This window comes from Acanthaster planci, linkage group LG05, assembly GCF_054643075.1.
Source record: "Acanthaster planci isolate LZ-2023a linkage group LG05, COTS_SCS, whole genome shotgun sequence".
NCBI classification, from domain to species: domain Eukaryota; kingdom Metazoa; phylum Echinodermata; class Asteroidea; order Valvatida; family Acanthasteridae; genus Acanthaster; species Acanthaster planci.
Window position 1 is genome coordinate 16020630 of NC_141781.1, and position 23014 is coordinate 16043643.

General features: G+C 38.7%; 1 protein-coding gene and 1 long non-coding RNA gene across 14 annotated transcripts in view; one reads left to right on the top strand and one right to left on the bottom strand.

Annotated features, from left to right (window-relative positions):
* The first annotated feature begins 1496 nt into the window (after positions 1–1496).
* LOC110990503 (uncharacterized) overlaps positions 1497–23014 on the top strand; it is a 234114-nt gene continuing 212596 nt past the window's right edge. For 12 of the 13 annotated variants that reach the window (XR_015425229.1, XM_087136873.1, XM_087136866.1 and 9 more), the window contains exon 1: positions 1497–1634. The gene's annotated coding sequence lies outside the window, so the exon portion shown is untranslated. The remainder of the gene's footprint in view (positions 1635–23014) is intronic. The other variant, XM_087136867.1, reaches the window with a different exon arrangement.
* Positions 11006–12750, bottom strand: LOC147799108 (uncharacterized). Its single transcript, XR_015425234.1, has 2 exons — positions 12646–12750; positions 11006–11902 (listed from the first exon to the last, which is right to left on the bottom strand). It is a non-coding gene; the product is annotated as an uncharacterized LOC147799108 (long non-coding RNA).

Genomic DNA, 23014 nt, shown 5'->3' on the forward strand with positions numbered 1-23014 from the left:
GGTTACCCCCCAGAATCTTCGTCAAGGAAGACTTGTACCAGAAGAAGAGGTGGCGCCAGGTGCAGTACCTCACCAACATCTTCTGGCAGAGATGGAGCCATGAATACTTCGTCAGACTGGTGGAACGTCAGAAGTGGCACAAGGAGACGCGAAACATCAAGGTTGGAGACTTAGTTCTTGTCACGGACAGCAATCTTGTGAGGAACAGATGGCCTATGGGACGAGTCACTGAGGGTACCCCAAGTGAAGACGGCTTGGTGCCGAGTGTTACAGTACACACAGGTTCTTCAGAACTGAAGAGACCTATCACCAATCTGTGCCTCTTGCTGGAGGCAGACTAACCTTGCTCACTATATGTAACTGTTGACGGACTGTCATTCACATTTAAGTGGTGTTAGTTTTTTTATCACTGTAAGTAATTGCTTCTGACCTTTCGTCCCACAATTAGGGAGCCGGGATGTTATGGTTTAATCAGACTCTCTTCAAGTAATCTACAGAGGGCGTGCTTCATGCAACGCGAGTACTAGTAGAAGGGATCAGATAAGTTTCTGTATAAGTTTTCACACCATACGTTGTGCAACAAATCACTCATTTTGTCTAGTTGTAGGACCCTGGATCCCGCACCAGCTGTAAGGTCTTTTCATTTGTCTTTGATTGTCAGAATTATTCTATTATGGAAGGTTTTAATGTTAATCTAAGGGGGTAAAATAGGGTCCTTTTTACCGCACATGTGACACGTTTTATTTCTAATATCGTTGCAGTGCTTTAGGTCAGATCATCACGCTCGCCATTTTTATGCAACAGCGCCCTCTCGTGGCGGTTTTTTCCTCACTCCTGTTTATTTCCTTAGTTTCTGTGGGGTTTTGGGGGTAGTTTTCTAGGGTTTGTTGTATTATATAACAAGTGAAGTTGTTTATCATGTAATAACTATACAATGTTTGTGTGTTTTTAATTATAGTTGGCATGACAACAGGCAGCTGTATAGTGGTATTAAAGAGCAGCTGTATGTCAGTATAAAAGGAGAGTGAAATATATCAAGTGTTTTGCTCTAACTGACGTTACACTATAAATTAATAAATTTCTACTGATGAAAGTTCAATTGTGACTTTCAAGTCCACTTCCTTCAGTTTGGCACTTGGAAAATGTTGGAAGAAATTAAAAATAGTTTACACCTCATCTGAATGTGGAAATTCACATGAGAAAATAAGATTTTGTTGTCTTTGTCTTGGAAACTAAGCTTTGTTGAAATGTGACATTCATTTTTGTTGCAGTTAGAAATGTAAAACCAAATCTCAATGCATTTCATCCTAAAAATACACTAAAACAGTGCGCTGAATAGGACTTATGAAACTATTGAAATATTCGCTAATGCGGGATATCAATTTGACGCCGCGTCGAGATACATGTACACCGTACGATTTAACTCCCTGTGGCGAGATGGTAAATTTTTTTACAAGTGGCCCTTATACGCTTCCGTAACCTAGCGTTACTCCACGTACACATGTGAAAGCTGAACAGAAAAACGTAGCGTGCCATGCTGGTATGGTGTACAGATGACTGGCAGCGTAGACCTGGAGGAAAAGCTGGCGGTAGTGCAAGAGGCAGAGCCAGAAAGCAGCAGAATGAGAGGAAAAGTATGTACTTCATAATTTCCCACACTCCTTTCGATCTAAATGTCGGGAAAGAGTTCCATATTGGACGGCTCTTGACCACCCTGTGAAACCTGGAAAATCGAAGCGTTTTCTAAGTTGGCCCTAGGCCTCCTCTTGCACTATAATAATAAACGCCTAGTATTTATAGTATGTTTTCTTCTTCAACTTAGTTTTACTTTATATTGTTCACATGGTGCAGGGTCGATCGTACATGTACTTGTACGCTGGAACGCCAGTGAGCTTTTGTGACGGAAACGAGCCGTCTGATGGATGATTCCGTTAGTCAGTGATCTTGTTATCAAAAATAATAATGCAGTAGCCTTTTTCCAGTAGTGAAAAAATTCGTGTATTTCCTCTCTTCCTGTAAAAGAAATCAGCATATTCTTGTAACCGGGGTTTTTACAAGAATCACATAATTATGAAGCCAGCATTGAACGAAAGGTCATCCTGATGGTCATTAGGTTAGAGAGGTTTTTTAAAGCCAGAGTCACGAACTTAAAAATCTGATTTGCTGTGATTTTATTCTATCACAGTGATTTATTGCATAACCAATAGTCCATTTGATATTTGAATAGCCCTAACCTGCCAGGGACCATTGAAATCCTGCATAACCTTTTTGGGTTCAGCATGGTTAGGGATAGTGTAGAATTTAGCAGTGTTTAAGGGTGCAGACAAAAATTAGTTTATATGTCATGGATCGATACTGGCTTCTAAAGATGATGTTGTATAAAATGGCTTTATCATGTGTGTTATTACTAATGTCCACTGTAAATATGTAGGGTATATCTTCAGGAAAACCCCAACAAGAAATATTTTCATTGGTTTACGTTGCACTCTATGTTGGCAACACTCAGTGCAGCATCTCCATGTGAGACTACAGGCATGTACAATTTCAAGTATCGAACACTGGCTACAGCTCTCCAGTACTGCCTCTTTTGATCAAAATTTGAAGCCGTAGTCAAAGGAGACAAGACCGGGTTATGGCTACCCTTGTCATGTGCCGCCCCATACAATCCCTCATATTAACTAAATTGATAGACATGCAGCACTGAGTGAATATACATGTTTGTGTCCTAGCTGGTGTAACCACTGTGTATTAGACCGGTCATGCCCATAAACATGTTAAGCAGGGCCGTACATGTCTGGTTGGTACATGTAAGTGTGACGTCACTTCAGTTTAAACCACGCCCACTACACATGCACTGCATGTAGAGTTACATGTGTTGATCATTGCTTACATGGTACCATGGAACCGGAAGTTAACGCGCAACTTCAGCAATCATCCAATTGAAGCCTGTAAATCGTGGTGCGTCTGCCTTTGTGACTTACGAAATGGATACTCTGTCATCATATTATTACTGGGCCCTGTCCTGACAAGCCTTATCGCAAATACTGCGAGTGATATTGCACAATGGTATAAAGGCATCATGGGAAGGAAAAAGGGGCAAACACTGTCTCTTTTCCCTTCCCTTATTGATAGTGATTTCTTTCAATCAAGTTTATCTGGGATGACCGCGGATGTCTGGGAATATTATCAGACATCCACTGGATCTTGTGAGCTGAAATTGCACTGGTAGGCCTATACATGTATGTACCGGTACATGTATGTTTACTACTTACATTGCTAACTACTGTCCCCAGATTGCTACATGTACCGGTACCGGTATATGAAAAAAACTCGCTTTTTCCTCGTTTGGAGGAAAAATGTTGCCTTCAGTTGGCATTTTCCCCACACAAACTGACAGCTATTTCGTGTTACGTCACAGAGAGCAAGCCGCCCTACATGTTCAATGATTCGCCACAAGCAGTATTTGACTGGACAGGGAACTAGCCAAGGGCGTTGCATATTATCTGCGACACAAAACAGCCGTAATTTTCCTACTATTTGGATCGACAGATGCTCTCGGGGATCTGAAGGAAATCTGTTTGTGCTGAAGTCTGGGTGCAAACTAGACAGGCTCTCTGTACAGGCTACTAATAATAATAACTAGAGGTAGTGGTCGTTACAGCAACAACCGTGGAGCTGTTACAGATTTCAAGTTGTTTAATGAAGAAAATAATATATATGAAATTATTTATAAAAAAACACAAGGTGATGTCATCATAACGTCATCAATCTGGAATATTTCTTGTATCAGGGTCTTTGTTGGGTGTAACTGAAAATGATCAGATGTCAAAGTTACCGTACCATAAATAGTGTCTTGTAAACAGGTACAAAGTCAATGGGCTAAAAACACATGCAAACAAACTGCTGCTTTAAGTGCATGTCATATGATTTGTAGTCAAACTGAAGCAAAATTATGACATATTACTTGATATTTTAAACACTTAGTTATATGTGTAATCAAACGAAACAGAAAAGTTACTTTGATTTTCGTTCTCATAGTAATCTTGAGTCGAAGAGAGGACTAGTCACTCATGTGTACAGTGTACATGTATGAGTTCACCAGTCTTTGACGTTGGAAAAACGTGCACAAAACCCATGGAGAAAAACTGCAGCTTTAAAGTCACGATTTGTGTTTATATTGAACAAAAATTCTGAAATATTATTTGATATTCGGACTCTTGGGTATATTTGTAATCAAACGGAGACAAAAAAAACACAATTTTTCTTTCATTCTTGTAGTAATCCTCAGCCGAAGTTCAGGACTATTCTCATTGAAGATCAATAATATTGAGTAGTAGAAAAAACGTGTACAAAAGCTATGGGGAAAACTGCAACTCTAACCTCATGTCACATGAGCCCTGATGACGATTTGATTTGACAGCCCCACGGGTAGATGGACTACCTATGCTCCCAATGCAAAGTAACTCGTGTATGAATGCACCAGTCTTAGACTTTAGAAAAACATGTACAAAACCTATAGAGAAAAACTGAATATTCAAAATTCAATAATAAATCACATGACTGTTGGACCAAAAATCTTGACTTAACATATATCAAATCAAGTAGAGAACAGTGTGGAAGTCTTGCTGTTGAAAAATGTGTACAAAACCTATGGAAAAAATTAAATATTAAAAATTCAGTAATAAATCATGTGATGACGTCATCATGAGGAATTCTTCTAGGACCATCCTTGGATGATAGTCTGAAGGTCTGCCACGTTGGAAGCCAGTCAGATTTATAAAACTACCAAAGTCGACTGGTGGAAGAAAACGTGTACAAACCCTATGGGGAAATAGTCAGAAAAATAACTAGAGGAAGGTGGCTGTGAACAACCACTGAGCTGTTTCGGAAGTTTCTTTTTGGTGATGACGTCATCATGACATCATAACTTTAGCAAAATTCTTTCATGAGGGTCTTTGTTGCGTGTAACTTTGATGTTGATCAAACCTCTGATACATGTAATTGCCCAAATGGTGGCTTGAAAATGTGTACAAAGTCAATGGGCTGAAATAAATATTGAAAAATCAATACTAAATCACATGATGATGTCATCATGACGTCATTTACTTACAATAATTTTTGTATCACGGTCTTTGTTGGCTGTCACTTTGATAACCATCAAACATCGGACAGGTTTCAAAATTGTACCTTGAAAACATGTACAAAGTCAATGGGCTATAATCACGTTTGCAGAAAGACTACTCCATTTAAGTTCATGTCACGTGATTTGCGCTTAAAAGTGAACAATTTTTATGATATATTACTTTATATTCTCACTCTTAGGCATATTTCAAATAAAATAGCAAAGCGTAAAGTAGTCGATTTCTCTTTCATTCTTATACAGGTGTAGTAATCTTGTGCCGAAATTAAAGACTACAAACTACATGTGTACAAAACCTATGGGGAAAACTGCAGCTTTAATCTCATGTCACGTGACCCCTGATTGTGTTATTTTCATGATTTTTCTTTGGGAGCCTCTCTTCATTAGGGACTGCAAGTGTACATTGAAGGAAATAATTCAGATTCACCAAAGTTCCGAGGACAGGCTGAAGAAAAACGTGTACAAAATCTATGGGGAAGATTAAATATCCAAAAATCAATTTAAAAATAGGAGATTACGTCATCATAACGTCAGAAATTTAGCAAAATTCTTTCATCAGGGTCTTTGTTTTCTGTAACTTTGAAGTTGATCAAACCTTTCAAATTAACCCAAATGGTGGCTTGAAAACGTGTACAAAGTCAATGGGCTGAAATAAATATTGAAAAATCAATACTAAATCACATGATGACGTCATCATGACATCATTACTTAAAATAATTTTTGTATCAGGGTCTTTGTTGGCTGTCACTTTGATAACGATAAAACATTTGAAAGTTTCAAACTTATGCTTTGAAAATGTGTACAAAGTCAATGGGCAAAAAAACTTGTTTGCAGAAACACTCCTCCTTTAAGTTGAAGTCACGTGATATGCACTTAAACTGAACAATTTTTATGAAATATTACTTCATATTCGGACTCTTGGGCATATTTCAAATAAAATAACACAGCGTAAAGTACCTGATTTCTCCTTCATTCTTATAGTAATCTTGCGCGGAAGTTAAAGACTACTTGTTCACTTGTGTTAAGTAGAAAAACGTGTACAAAACCTATGGGGAAAAATTAAATATTTAAAAATGAATATAAAATAAGGGGATGATGTCATCATGACGTCATCCCTTTGCAATAAATCTTGCATCAGGGTCTTTGTTGGCTATCACTTTGGGAACAATCAAACATTGCAAAGTTACCAAAATTGTGGCTCGAAAACGTATACAAAGTCAATGGGCTAGAAACACATGTGCAGGAAAACTGCTCCTTTAATTTCATGTCTCGGGATTTTTTGTCGAAACTGGAAAAACCTTATGGAATATTATGTGATATTTGGACTCTTGGGTATATTTGCAATCGAACGGAAGGGAAAATTTAGTCTGATTTTTCTTTCGTTCTGCTAGTAATTCTCAGTCGAAGTTGAGGATTGCTCAGGCATTATGCTGGACAATTGTGTGTACACACCCTATGTTGTGCAACAAAGCCATCTATGGTTCAATATAGGACAGTTTTCTTGAAAATTGAAACCCCAGGCAGGTGTTACCGTAATTCTGCAATAGCGCCCTCATAGCCTGATATAGGACTGTCCGGAAACTGTGTGCAATCTGTGTACAAAGTCTATGGGAAAAATTAATTATTTAAAAATCAATAATAAATATACTGATGACGTCATCCTGACGATTTTCTTCTATACTAGGACCATCCTTGGATGATTGGCTGAAGGTCTGCCACATTTGAAGTCAACCAGATATACATGTATACATGTAAAACTACCAAAGTCGACTGGTGGAAGAAAACGTGTACAAACCCTATGGGGAAATAGTCTGAAAAATAACAAGATAAACTAGAAATGTGTTCGTGGACAAACACAGCTGCTTCGGCCCTGATTGTATTGATCTAAAACCTGAAAACCAGTGACGAAGTTCTCCAAGTATGCACAAGAGTGTAATGAGAAGTTTACATAAACGATACAGTACAAACATTGGTCGGTAGAATATTTAAAATCCATATCATTTCCTCGTGTAAATGTAACAGGACTGTGATATAATGGTATAGCCATCAGATGAAGTGAAATTTCCACCTTGAATTCTTTCCTTTCTAGCCATCGGCAAAGTTCCAACCGAATGGGACATGTCCGTTGCGAGATACAGTACTTTGAGGAGTGCCCGTTTAATGTCATGTGACTTGTCGTCTGATGACATTTTGGTCACATCAGGTCAATCTGGGTCTAAAACCCTTCCTTCTCAAACTATACACAGCATTTCAAACCAATTGCAGATGTAATTCGCAAGATATAGTGCTTATAACAGTGCCCCTGTAAGGTCACGGATTTATCACATGATCACGTCATTATCACATGTCAATTTAGGTCTGAAACCTTTCCTCTTCAAGTGACACACAAAGTTTCAACCAAATTGGAAATGTAATTCGTGAGATATGGTGCTTTAAAGAGTGACCCTTTCACGTCACGTGACTTATCACGCGATGACGTCATCATCACATCAGGTCAAGTTAGGTCTAAAACTGTTCCCCTTTGAGGACTATTGGTGTACACATATTAAGAAATGCCAATTTCAAAGATGGGAAGAAAAACAATACAAACATCAGTTTTACACAATTCCTTCAAAATCCAATTCCTTTCTACAACTCCTTATTGGCTACTGAATTTGAAATGGACAAATCTGCAAGTGCACAGACTATGAACGTGGAATTTAAGTGTATGTTGAAAAACATATTGAAAGCATTGAACATGAAACCTGGTCTAGAGGTTGAAGGATTATCAGACTTGAATGCTCAAGAATCCTACTCTATTTTTGCCACATTAAGGGAAAAACTGCATTTGCATGTGCTTTAGGAGATTTTACTATTGTGTATTTAAAAAAATTTTTTTTTGCCCTGAAGATTTCCAGACATACTTAAGAAGAGATAGGAACACAAAATATAAGGCTCTTGTGAATGCTGAAAACATCACATAATTCAGAAACTTGTAGTCATAATTTCTGTGGTACTCTTGAAAAAAAGTGTAGAGCCATTTACTTATATACATGTACTTCTCATGTCGTATTCTGTGCAGTTATTCAGATCATCTTGGTATTTTAATGACGTCCTTTTGTAGAACAATCTTGGTACGAATTGCATTTCCACTGACGACACCTGGGACACCACAGATTTCCCCCATGTATGTGTCATCTAAAAATGGAAAATATATTCATTAATGTGTTGATGCCTGAAAAAAGGTGTTAGAAGTGTCAGCACTTTTGATATCACTTAGCTACCTAGGAGTAGCAATATAGGATGTTGATCATTACGCGATTTGCATTATTACATGCATGGGTCCCCCCTCCTCTTTGCTCATGTCTGCCTTAATCAGAATACAATACCAACAGCAGGCCTTCTCAGTACTAATTACCTTGTCATTTTCTTTGCAATTGGTTGCCCAACATCTTCCTTCATATTGGGTAAAGGAGCATGTACATGTAACCGCAGTTATATTACATTTCCATCCTTGAAACTAGCATCATGTAAAACAGATTTCACTTGAGCAGCAGCATGAAAGATACCTTTACACACAAAGCAAATAATGGGGATCAATTAAAAACATTGGGATCTTATGAGTGCTGAAAAGTTTGCACTATTCTTCCGAAACTAGTTTGAAAAATTTCTGCAAATATCTTTTAATAAGTTGTAGTGGTTACATGTACATGTACATATACAAGTAAATTTCACTTCCTGACACCAGTTGCACCAGTTTATGTGTTGATGCATGGAAAACTGAAGTCAGAGCTTGGACACAAACATTGCACATGTGTGCATGTATTTCTGGGTTCTCATTAAATGGGGAGTATGTGAGGACCTGAATCTTAAAGTGAGGAACCAGGCACGTGGGTGTTGATGAGGGCACCATTCATGATGGCGGTACATGGATACCCCCCACACACACATGTACATAAGTGTGTATTTGCCTGCAAGTGGGGACCCCATATTGTCCCTCTTTTGTTTGTACTACAACTATTTTTAGAAGACCACCATTATGTTTTGTACCCAGTTATCAATCAGGGAGCCTATGTGAATGGGGGACCTTATTGTCCACTATTGTTCAGGGTCCCCAATTGAATGCAAAAACAAACTCTCCCACACAAACTTTGCTTCATAACTTAACTAATCAGAACTGGCAATATGTCTACATGTACATGTATATGTCAATGCAACAGTACGCCTTTATACCATTACCTGTTGATATCCTTGCTTGGTTGTATAGCAACTTCCTCTATTGTGGGTACCCAAGCCTCTGACATCTACATGTACATGTACGTAACTGCAGTTATGTTGAATTTCAATGCTCTGAAGTAACATAGAGCACAGATTTACATGTATCTCTAGGTTTCACTTCAGCAGCAACAAGAAGGGTACCTATACACAGAAGCAAATGAAATTGAACAATTTACGTGTACATAAACATGTAAATAATCAAACACTGTGAACCAGTAATAATATGTTTTTGTCTTTGGGGAATAACAATGAAATATGCACATTAAAAATATGAAGCCCAAAACGGTCTTCATGTCTTAGGGCATTTGTCTTCAAGTGTATCGTATAAAATCACCGACTTCTTTTCTGTCCTGAAGATTTCCAGTTGCTTCAAATGACACGGGGATCAGTTGAAAATATCGGGATCTTATGAATACTGAAAACTTTACACTATTCTTCCGAACCAGTTTGAAAATTTCTTTGCAGTTGTCTTTCAATTAATTATAGCGGTTACATGTACACATACCGGTACAAGTAAATTGACTTCCTGTCAATTGCAGCTTTTCACACAATCTTGTTACGAGTACTTTGATGAAGGTCTTCTCACTGTTCTGTGGCTTCGTCCTTTGGCTTCGACTGCAGGCATCTTTGAAACCAGGGACATCTAACATGAATAAAGACTCCTCTCATGTGTCGATGAACATCCGTATCATTGTAAAAGGAAAAGGTTTATTACTGGTGCACCAGTACATGTGTTGATGCATGGAAAACTGATATCAGAACTTGGACACAATAATATAGTGTACATTGTGTACATGTATTCAATGGCATACATGTACTCAATGGCATACATGTACATATATATTCATGTATACTTTTAACCTCTACATGTACAAGTACATGTGTTTGGGATTAGCAGTGTTTGTCATTCTGGATGAAACCAAAATTAGGCACTTTCCCTGGGTACATGTACCAGTACCTCAACCGTAGGAACTGTCTTCTCTGCAGGTACATGCATGTACAGATGCTACATGTATACGTGTAAGGACACAATACTGGCTAACAAAAATGGGACACATAGGTAAAAATTCAATCTAGTGAAAGGTGTTTAATTTACTTTTAAATTATGACAATGGACCACCCTCTATCAGAAAATAGCAATGGGAAGATAATCGGCCCAAGAAATTTTCTTCCATGCAGTGCTTTCTGTAGAGGGGGGCCTCATAAGTTAACGTTGGTTACGGTGTCCACTTTGCAGTCAACCATGCAATAATAAAAGTCAAAGAAAAACAATGTGGAGTTGTATTGTTGTGGTTAAGCTTTTCCTCCTTTCTGAAAGTCATCTTTAGAAAAAATGTTAATTGTTACTAATTTTACGATATCTTAATAAGGTGGACACCGTAACTAACGTTAACAAGTGTACTTTTTCACACACAACAATTTTAAATGATTTGCAGTTTGATGACTTGAGGAAAACAGCTGGTTGCGAAGCTTGCAAGTACTTCAAAGAGGACATTATCATTGACAACCAAAGAACAGATACCCTCAATTTCAAAGATCTTTGTCCTGTAGTTTAACGTTAGTTACAAAAATGACACGGACACCAAAAATTTCGAATCAAAGCTAACATTTCATGTGACAAGTTTATTATGACTTGCTTTACTGGAGCCCTCAAGGCAGTTGCCTCACCTTCAGAAAATTGCCTATGTTACTATGTGCAGGTGTTAATACATGCACATGCTTTTTCATTTCTTGGGAGCATCTCTGTGATCTACATATCTGATAAGCCACTTCAGCCTATTTTTAGATGCCCTATATGCATGCAAGAAGGTTGCACATGAGCTTCACAGAAGTTGAAATCTTTGACATTGTGAACTTAAGTACATGTACAGTGTATGTATATTTAAATGTGCACCATTTCCAACATTAAACAATTCTGAGGAACAAGTAAATTGAGTCAATGACTATTTTATTTTTCATTCTAATCTTGTTTCTTAAAAACTGTATTTCATTGTGGAGGCTATACACTGACGATCCTATCTGAAGAACATGGCACATCTCATTAAATGAATTTCATTGAATTTATTCAGTTCGTGCCACCTGGGTGACTCATCTTTGCTGAAAAACTGATAAACTTTTGACTACAGACCTTAGACAAACCTCTGATGACATACTTAAACAAAACTACTTTTGGCAATAAACGTTTAAAAATACTTATTAGCATAGACACTGTATAGTGCATTAATTTTACCTACTTCTTTGCTGTCCAAGTGAAAGTAACGCAAAGATGGATCTGGAATAAGTGAACTTGGATTAACAACACACAGAATGAATTTCCTGTTAACGGTCAGATCTTTTTCCCAAACAAAACTTTGCTTATTTTTATTTGGACGATCCATGCAGTATATAACTGCCAGTTAATCACTAATGATGCGCTTGATGGCACCTGGATACCATGCATCCTCAAATGCGACGAGAACTATATCCCCTGCAGTGAGCTGGCAATCGGCAGGCTCTTGTGGGGTCCTGAAATTACAGAAATGGCAACAGGAATGGTTGAAATCGAATAATCTTTGATTTAATTACTACTAAAGCTTCTTTCACAAGGACATGTGAATCTACAGACATATAATCTTATCCAACCATTGAATCTTTTTTCCTTTCTGGCTTCTGAAATAAGATAAAAGAAAAATAAAATTTAAATAGAACAATTTTTTAACATAACCGGCAGTGGCTTGATTTGTAGAAACATAAAAAAAAAACTCTAACAAGACCCCAGGGGTTCCACAAAGGCAAGTTCCCCTATCAGTGTAAACATCACTTGCCTACGTGTTACATCAACTTCGCTCCATTTACTTTTAATTCACTGCGAACTCGCCCCCATACTATTGGATGACAAATGGGGCGAATTTTAATACGAATGGGGCGAAGTCGAAAGTGCCGGTGTGTAACGAACGTGAAACACTGATGATTTCGTGAACTTGGCAAGGCTATTCTTTAAGTTTGTTCATTTTTGTGATGGACTTTAGCTTAAAAAGTGTAAATTATTTGTCGTTTTGCAATTTCAAGAGGAACTTCAGATGTTTACTATTTTTTTTCTTCCGTTCGTTAAACATGGACACGATTCACACGAAACCATCCAAGCGGTCCGCTACAAAGCCCAAAAATCACCCATTGACTATCCATTAAAATCTTCCCTTTTACAATGCCATCTGACCTCTTTTCACAAAAAAATACAGAAAATAAAATCTATTTAAGTTGATACAAACCTTTTGGCTGCTCTTTTTCCGGATATTGGCTGCTCTTTTCCTGATTGTTGGGGGGAAAGCTGTCGCGTGCAGCAACTTTCTCCGTTCGTTACAAAGAGACGCGAAAGCGGCGCGCGGTGGACACGGTGCTTAAAATAGCTTTATCTCGGAAAAGACGTAATCGAGCCTAAACCAATTGACCTTTAGGTCATCCATGCAGGGTACCATTGCACGTGTACGACCACTAGTCAGACTGCGTTTATCACCAGTTAAAACATGTGGACATTTTAAGTGGACACGAAAATTATAGCGATCGATGTGTTGATGTTTTCTCATCCTCGAGGGTAATTATGGTCTAGCACACATTTTACACGATGTTTATTAAGCTCATTTTGAATAAAAATGGCTTTTACAGGTAAGGGTGAGGCTTGTAAATGATGATTCTGGCCCTTTTCGTCATGGTATGGTGTGGTGGACACGATGTGAAACGAACGTTAACGCAGGTTCAGCTGCCATTTTGGAGCGTGGATTTATTTATTTTTTTTTGGTAAAAGGCCAATATATTACTTCATTGCTTTACTCAAAATATATGACCATTGTGATAAAATACGTGAGCTATAAGTAAAGGTTAAGTTGTTGTTCATTAAGTTGAGTTCATTAAATTTTGTTCAAGCAATGTCCCATTTTTGGGCGCCATTTTGAACTAAAATTTGCTCTTCAACGTGAATAAAAATTATAGACTCGCATTTACACTGAATTATTTATCTTTATTTATCTCTCAAATACATGTACAACTATAATCTCAAGCAAACATAGCTTGAAAATGGTTACATCATCTGATAAATTAAAGTTCATTTTTTGCATCATGAAAGTTGGCCAGTATTGTGACCTTACACATACATGTACTGCATGCATTTTACCTGGGCTTAGACACTACATGTGTTTAAGGTGGTTTGTGATTTTAATCAAATTACTTGATTTAAATTCGTTAATTTTAATCCAACTTAGTTCAATTTTGTAGCCAATTTGCTTTGGAATAGATAATGAAGCTTGCATATCTCCAGTTTATTGGAAAAAAAAAACAGATTTAGATTTTTAAAATCTGATTTTAAAAATCGCCATCCCTGGACATGGGATATGTCAAACAGCACATTTTTGATGTGTGGACTTTTTACCTTCAAAGTTATTGATAATGTTGTGTAATTTGAACATCTACTCATTTAAACCCTAAGAGAGCCGGGGGGGGAGGTGCCCCCTTCGACATTTTTCTGACATTGCCATGTTGCATTTTTTTCAGGAGTTGAGTCTTTAGGAATTGTTAGAGTTACTCTTTGCTGTCATTTTGACACCAGTTTTGTGAAAATGGAACATACATATGTACCGTTCTTGTGAAAAAAATGTATACCTTTTTCCACTGTGATGCTCAATACATGTGGGCTGGTACTTACATGTATGTAACCTTGAACTTCAAATGACTGTAACATCAAAATCAAGCGTCTGATTGAGTTTAGACTTCGCCTTTCAAATGATAAGGGTGTCCTTGAACATATTAAAATCTAATATAAATTGATGTCCTTTCCATGACAATTTGTCAAGAATAAAGACTGCTTACATGTTAGAGTTTCCTGACTTGACATCAGAATTATATGTACTTACCTGGTATGTGGGGTCAAGAGGGATGAGTTGGTTTATAGAATCAGTTTGATTTTCTGATGGACTGCTCACTATCAAATGTACATGTAGTATCAGTTTGGACCTTTTAAACGCAAGGGACATACATGTACACATATTTTTCGGCAATATTAAATTTTCATGTGTACCTGGTACATGCACATGTACGTATGTTATCACTAGAGAGATCCTGTGTGACACAACCATACTTGTTATATACCATGGTCATGCAGTAGATAGTGAACTTTTATAGGTTGCAAACTGATCACATGATATGTTACAAGCACGCGTGCATCATTCATATGTCGCTCATAGTGGTGATGTTGCTGGGCCGCCCAAAATGATGGATCATGGTGATCTTTCCCAGAGTTGATGTGTTGCATCTACTGCATTGTAATGTGTATTGCTGGGTACAAGGGTGGATAGCTGAGAATGTTCTGATCACTGCTTCTGCTGCGATTGTCATTGCTGTATATATATAACACTCACGCCATTGTATCTTCTTGTCTGCTCTTCAATCTTGTCAATACTTCTCAACAGATCTTGTACAGTAAGTAATGTCTTGAAATTCAACCACTCGACAAAACTGCCAATTTTTCAGGGATTTTCTTCCTTTCCACAAGAAGTCAACAAAGGACATCAAAAGAATTTTCCTTGAAATTTATATCTATGATTTATTGTTCATCTGTTTCAGTTTGTTGAAGTGTTTCAATTTGTTGAAGTTGGGCAAATGGCACTCTTGGCTTCACCTTGAGTGCCATTTTCCCCCTTGGTGTACAAAATACCATGGACACCTACACCGCAGGTAACAATTGCTAAATATACTTACTATGTACATTGCCATTTGTATGCCTTAAGGACTGGACAGCATCTTTAAGGCATGACACAACAACAAGGATTACAGGGCATTTGCCGGGTGTAATTTGAAGTAGCATTCAAGATTTTCCATTTTTCAAAATTCTTCAAAAAATCATACATGTAAGTTCATTTAGTGTAGAGCATTACAAACAGTGGTTTACTCTTTCAAAACAGTGACAAACTTCCTCCACTATTGACAACTGAAAAAAGTTTAGAAATTCCCAGCAGCTCAGTCTTTTGTGTCGAGTATGGTCTTTTGTTACAAGGCCCAGCTCTTTTGTCTAATTTTGGGCTCCCCGGTTTTGTGTTTTAACCACTTCCATCTGGGGGCTCCGGTACTGGAGCCATAGGCCTTAAATTTGGGGCCGGGGACTCCGAAATCGTAACTTTACTATAAAAAAGAAAAAAGTTGCTGGGCGTTTCTTAAAAAGTTTAGGGCTGTCAGTTAAAAAGTTTAGGCCATCATTGGCCGATGAATTGTGACTTTTTTTATAGCCGGGGTGACCGAACTTATTTTATAGCCGGGGTGACCGAACTTATTTTATAGCTGGGGTGATCGAACTTATCAAAGCCTGGAATAAAAGTACGAGCTCCTGAGAGCTGCCGGGCACTGCCAATCAATCCCTGTATTCTTTCAGCGCAGAGCGCTGCAATTAGCGGAGGTAATCCGTGTATTGTTTTGCAGAGTGCATTTGTTCGCGCTGCCGGGCGCTCGCAGGGTATTATCGCTGCACTGCACCGAAGACAAAGCGTGGGCTCATTATGCACCTGCGCCCCATGAGTAGTAGGGAATAGCTGATTCTGGACCACCTACCCTTTTCCACCGTTTTCAGCAAAAACCCCCGGGTAGTACATCGACTCAAAAAATTGGGGGGAATTCCCTAAAAATCTGGATTTCCAGATTTTAACAATTTTCTCTGGGTACCTCATCGACCCCAAAATCCGGCTCTAAAAATACCGGGTAAATATACACCTTTTGAGCCAAAACTCTCTTTCACCCACACACGCCGGGGATTCCCACCTTGAACTTTTGACCCCGGCGCACTTTTTGTGTAAACAACTTGTGACTAGCGCCGATCGCACCAGCAATCACTCACAAACAAAAAAGGGACTTCCCGTCGCTACAAGTCGAGACTTGCCCGACCTGAACTGGTGACCTCTACTTAAAGCATGGCTCTGTTCAAAGCAAAACACGCTATGTTTACAACCGCCTTAAATAAATGACCTATATATATATAAAAATAACAATATATAAAAAACATGTCAAGTCGATAGAAAAAATGATAAAAATTTTAGAGACCTACATATAAATAGAGGCATGAGCAACCTACAACAAATAAAAGAAAACAAATAAAAGAGGTGGAGGCTCATACACAAAAAGGCTCGGGTTGGTTCTTTGACAAAGTTGTCACTTTCTACATCAACGTGGTTAAATATAATCCAGTGGGTTCTTCTTACATTCCGTTGCCTAAAGAATTGGGAGACAAAAAAGCAATCATAAATATCGCAAATAAAGATCAAGAATGTATCCGATTGGCGTTGCGGGCAGCTTTAAAGTTATATTCAGACGACGTCAAAACTCAGTTGGAAACAAATCCAAAATATAAAATACATGACAAGGGAACATCGACTTACAGGTCAGAATCAGATGGTTTAAATTTTACAAACATAAGCTTTCCAACACCCATATCTCAGATCCCACGTATCAAATCGCAAAATAACTTGGCTATCAATGTGTTTGGTTACACCAAAAAAGACGGTCTTTACATTCTTTACAAAAGCAAGCGTCCAGAAGAACCGATCAATTTACTTTATTTTACCCGAGATGAAGAAAATCACTATTGTTGGATTAAAAATTTTTCTAGGTTGACGAGTGATATCGATCATCATGAGCATAAGAAACACTGGTGTTTTAATTGCATGTCAAATTTCCAAACGGAAGAAAAGTTAACCAGACACAAAGAAGATTGTCAAGGTTTAAACATTCCCATATGTACGGTCGAGTTGCCCACCAAAGGCGAAAATATACTCAAGTTTAAAAATTACAAAAATAAACAAGACGCACCTTTTGTCATTTACGCCGATTTTGAGTCTGTTTTAGAAAAACTTCCGCCGACAGATACAAACACTCTCAAAACACAGATTTACAAGCCTTGCGGATACTCATATGCGGTCGTCAGATGCGATGGAGTTTGCACTAGCCGAAAGACGTACAGAGGTCAAGACGCGGCTGTTCATTTTGTACGGTCACTTTCTCAGGAAACAAAGAAGATCAACGGAACGTTTAAAAACAAAGCGAAGTTGATCTGGTCACCCGAGTTACAAAAAATCTACAAAAAATGTAATACCTGTTGGATCTGCGAAAAGTTGATAGACAAGAGAAAAGAAGAATCACATTGCCAGTGTGACATTCCAAATGAACCAAAAACAAAATCTGACAAAATTGATTTCTGTCATAAAAATGAAGCTGGGTTCTGAGTATGGGTATGTTTAGATTGCAAAAAGCCCATCAATGATTTTAGAAAGGTTAGGGATCATTGTCACATGACGGGGAAGTACCAAGGCCCAGCGCACGCCAGTTGTAATCTCAAGATAAGAAAAGTGGCCAAGCAAACACTCATTCCGGTGATTTTACATAATTTAGAAAAATATGAGGCACATTTAATCATGCAAGGCACTCACAAATTTTACGGGAAATCAATCAAGTTGATCGCTATAAATACTGAAAATTACATTTTGTTTTCTTTTGGCCAACTCAGGTTTTTAGACTCATTTCATTTCATGGCGGCTTTGCTAGATCGGTTGGTTAAAAATTGTTCACCCCATGATTTTAACTTAATATGTGAAAGGTTTCCAAATAACAGTCATTTATTATTGGACAAAGGAATTTATCCCTATGAATATATCAATTCCTTTGATCGATTTCAAGAAACAAAACTGCCACCTGTAGACGCTTTCTATAGCTCTTTGAAGCAGTCCACTGTGACCGAGCAAGAATACGCTCGTGCAGAAACAGTATGGCAAGCCTTTGGCTGTAAAAACTTAGGCGACTACCACAACCTATACATGGAAACGGACATGTTATTGCTAGGGGCTGTTTTTGAAAACTTCCGGAAAGTCTGTAAACGACACTACGGCCTTGACCCAGCCAACTATTACACATCACCGGGTCTGTCGTGGGATGCATTGTTAAAGCATTCGGGTATACAACTGGAACTACTGACAGACATTGATAAGCATTTGTTCTTTGAAAGGGCAAAAAGGGGTGGAATTTCTTCTGTAGGAGCCAAACGATATGCAAAGCCCAATAATCCAGAACTACCTGATTATGATCCAAATAAGCCAGAGTCACAGATCATGTACCTAGACGCAAATAATTTATACGGCTGGGCGATGAGCAAATATCTACCTGTAGGGGAATTTACCTGGGAAACAGACTTAGAAAAATTTACGTACTATTACATCCAAGAGTTGCGACTAACTGACGACTACGGTTACATGTTTGAGATTACTATGGATTACCCGGAACGTCACCATGACAAACACAATGACTTCCACTTGCACCCGAAAATACGTCGGTACCGAACGAATGGCTTTCAAGCTATCAACAAAATTTAATTAGCAACGGAGTAGCGAGCGAAGCGAGCACGGTAGACAAACTCGTGGCCACTTTGGACACCAAATGAAAATATGTGTGCCATTATCGTACATTGCAAAAATATCTCAAACTCGGGTTGTGGGTCAAAAAAGTTCACCGAGTATTGAAATTTCGTCAAAAGCCGTGGATGAAGGGTTACATCGACAAAAACACAAATTTGCACAAATTGGCCAAATCTGATTTTGAGAAAGACTTTTTCAAATTGATGAACAACTCGGTCTTTGGCAAGACGATGGAAAATGTCAGATATCGAATTGACGGTCATTTATTGAGGGACGTACAAGACACTGACAAATACAGAAAATTAACTTATAAACCGAACTACAAATCAACAGTACCATTTGAGGAGTGCGAGCTTTCGTTTGTGGAGATGTACCGAACCAAAAAAAAATTAAATAAGCCCATCTATTGTGGTGTAAGTATTCTCGATATCTCAAAAACATTGATGTACGATTTTTATTACAACGAGCTAAAAGCAAATTTTGGTGAGGGGGTACGCTTACTTTACAAGGACACTGATTCTCTATTAGTTCAGATCGAGCGAAGCTCACATTCCTTGGTCGACTACCTGAGTAAAAATCGTTCATTATTTGACTTTAGTAATTACCCGCCGTATCATCAACTTTACAGCACCAAAAATAAAAAAGTCATCGGCAAAATGAAAGACGAATTTGGTGGCAAAACAATTTTAGAAGCCGTTTGCATCAGACCAAAAATGTATTCGATTCTGACGGTCGATCAAAATTTAAAGAAGGCGAAAGGGGTCACAAAAGTAGTAACTGAGAAATGGTTAACCCACGAGATGTATAAAAGCTGCCTATTTGACCGGGTTTCTTATTTCAATAAACAGCAGCTATTGAAATCGGATGTTTACTCTGTCGCAAAACAAACTAAGCCTCTCGCCGTCAGACACAAAGCGCTATATATTGCCGAATAGAATTGATACGTTAGCGTACGGGCATAAGCGAACCTAAGCTAATCAACTACGAAGCGAGCGAAGCAAAGCTAAGCTACTCCCGTTATTACTCTGGTAATTCCGTGTCCTCGTGTACGACCTGAAGTTCCTCTTTGACGAAACTCCTATTTGGGCCGTTTAACAGATAATATAAAGTTGGGCCCGTTTTTATCTGCTTACCATTCACCCGTTTAAATTGACTGGTGCGCTTTTCAATTTGGTAAACATCCACGGACCAGACCGGATCTGTTGCCCTTCTGACGGTGCCGCCCTTTTGCTCACCTGGGTAATAGAGATACCTAACGACCACGTCTGGAGGAAGTTCTCTTTGGGTAGTTCTCACAGGTGCACTCGGTTTTTGGCTCGATACGCTCGCTAATTTTATAGCTTCTGCAGGAACGGCATCGATCAAACACGTTTTCCCCGTTCAACGATTTCACGACCTGGGGCAAACGTTCTACCCATTCAACGTTGCGCTCACCCACGTCTATCATTTCTTGAGCGTATTGATGGCCAAATAAACGCTCGGCTAAAGTGCGGTTAAACCTTTCGACGATTCCTTGAGATCTGTGAACACGCGGCTCACCCACTTGAATTTCTACCCCGTGTTTTGTCATTAACTTTTTAAAGTCGCCTTTAAATTCAGATCCTGAGTCTACCATTACGAATTTGGGCCAGGTCAGATGTGATCGCTCGTAAATTTTCTTGGTCGCTTCGCTCACTTGTTCGGCAGTTTTACTGGTCAACGGCTCGGCTTCTTTATACCGGGAACCGGCGTCTACCACAGTCAAAGCATACTTAAACGTTTTTCTTTTAACTCGGTCCCAGGGTAAATAAAGTATGTCCATTTGATGTACGTAATTAGGTTTGACCGATTCTGATTGCAACATTGTAGGTCTGGGTACGTAATTTGGTTTTGGTAAATATATTTGCCAAATGGCCTGCTTTTTTAGCCAGTTTCTAATAACTGATTTGTCAGCACCGGTCTTTTCGTGTAGATGATCAACCGCGCTTTCTCCTCGCCAGTAACCCTGTGGGCTGTAAAATAGTTTTTTAAAAGTTTGGTCCATTTTAAAATAAAGTTATGCAAATCGATAAGCTAAGAAACGGACCAAGGCTGTCCCGGATATAATCCAAACAAACTCGCGAATTTTTTGATCTTCGGAAGGCTCATAAAAATCGGACAATTTAGGCTCTGGCGGTAACATCGTAATACTACTGGTCAATTCTGAATAAGCTCGTGAGGCTTCGTCCACGTTTACAAATGTCTGCTGACTCACGCATTCTTGTCGCATTCGTTCGTTTAAAAAGTGTAGCATGTGTACGCGGTTTTGTTCCTAGGATTCCTTCGCTTGCGCCAATTGCTCCAACGCGAGGTCGTGTCACTTTTGTTCTTCGTCGACTTTACTTTTTGATAAACTGCTAAATAAAAAAGCGGTCAACTCGTCAGATACCGCCGCAGAATACTCCATTTCGGACCTGACCCTGGAATACGAAGTCGTCACCAATTGAGATCTGGCTCAAACCTTGAAAAACAAAAAAAAATGTATTACCTATTCGACTGAGTGCCTTCCTGGAAGAAGCAAGCGGTAAATAAGTCTGACACGCTATGGAACATCAGCATCAACCAGACGATCAAGAGCTTGAAAGGAATTTTGATTCTGTTTAGAGACCCGGTTATCAAAAACCCTCAAAGATTTTATAATCCGCATATCACAAAAACGGTCGTCACGGTCGAAAGGAAACCAAATCAATTGTACTCGCAGGGTCTGTTTGAATATCATCATTGGAATGAAGTTACAAAATATTTTGGCGATTCGGATAGAGAATCGGCGAGAGCGGTGGCCAAGGACCTAAACTTAACCGGAATAGATATAGCTGAATATTTAAGAGATAAGTACGGTCTCTGGCTCGATTTCAGAAGTTCAGACGATAACAGCGCTCACGGGTCGGGTAGACCACTCGGCGGCGGTGGAGATATATCGATTCAAATGGAAAGAGCGAGCGAAACCGCGGGACCTCTGATGATGTACGTGTTCCTGGTGATGGATTCTCAACTCACGGAAACTTCAAGAGTTTGGTTCATTAAAATTAAATGAACGAGATGTATAACCAGATGAACAAGAATCCGCATTGTGCCTTGATCGTGGGTAAGACGGGTAGCGGGAAGAGTAACTGGATTTAAATCTTTTAGAGACTGAATATAAATTCGCGTTTGAAGCTATCGTGATTATCTGTCTGACGCTTTTTAAGAATAAAACGTATTTAGAACGCCTGTGGATATACACCGACGAAGATGGCTACCTGTGTGATTTAGATCGAGAAAGACTAGAATTAAACGAGACTGACAGTCTCCTGAAGACGGACAGAGTACACTGTTCGAAACGTCGAGTTATTCCCGGTTCTTCTCAGAACCACACATACTCTAAGAAGAGATAAATACATGGTGTTACCGCAATCTTAAACTATAGATCCAATTTATTAAGTATCGCAAAAAATCTAAGTCTAGTAGCGTCTGCGCTCTCAGCAAGATGGCGTTCTTGGGCCGACATTACCTTCACAGCTGCTGGCTACTTACTCGAAAGTATAATTCCGTTTTAAAAGATTTTAGAGAGAATACTGCCTGGACCGCAATCTTTCATTGCAAAGATAGATTGTCCTTTGATCAGTGTCTCGACAAAAACGACGTAGTAGCGGACGAAAAACAAGAGGAAATTAAAAAATATTTATGCGATGTGAAATTTAGCAAATTGACGTTTAAAACGTAACCACCGGTGAATTATTTCGTTCAATAAAAATGAGATAATGTTTTAACGAAAGTAATTTAATTAAAATGGAAAGCAAAATTTGTAACCGATGTCATAAGTTAAAATCGCTGGAATGTTTTAAAGTTACAGATAGCGGCAAGATTTGCTCAGGGTGTATCAGCTGTAGTGCTGCCGCTAAAGTTTCTAATAATCGATGTAAATTTGAGCATGGGAAGGAAAGATCTAGATGTGTTGATTGTAATGGCTCAGAGATTTGTATTCACGGGAAACGAAAATATCGTTGCATTAAATGTGGTGGAAATGGAATTTGTCTACACGGTAAAGAAAGATACACATGTAAAGAATGCAAAGGAACTGGAATATGTATTCACGAAAAACGGAGATCTCAATGTGTGGAATGTAACGGAGCATCGATTTGTGAACACAGGCGACTAAGATATGCTTGTAAACATGGCGGTGGAAACGGTATTTGCCCTCACA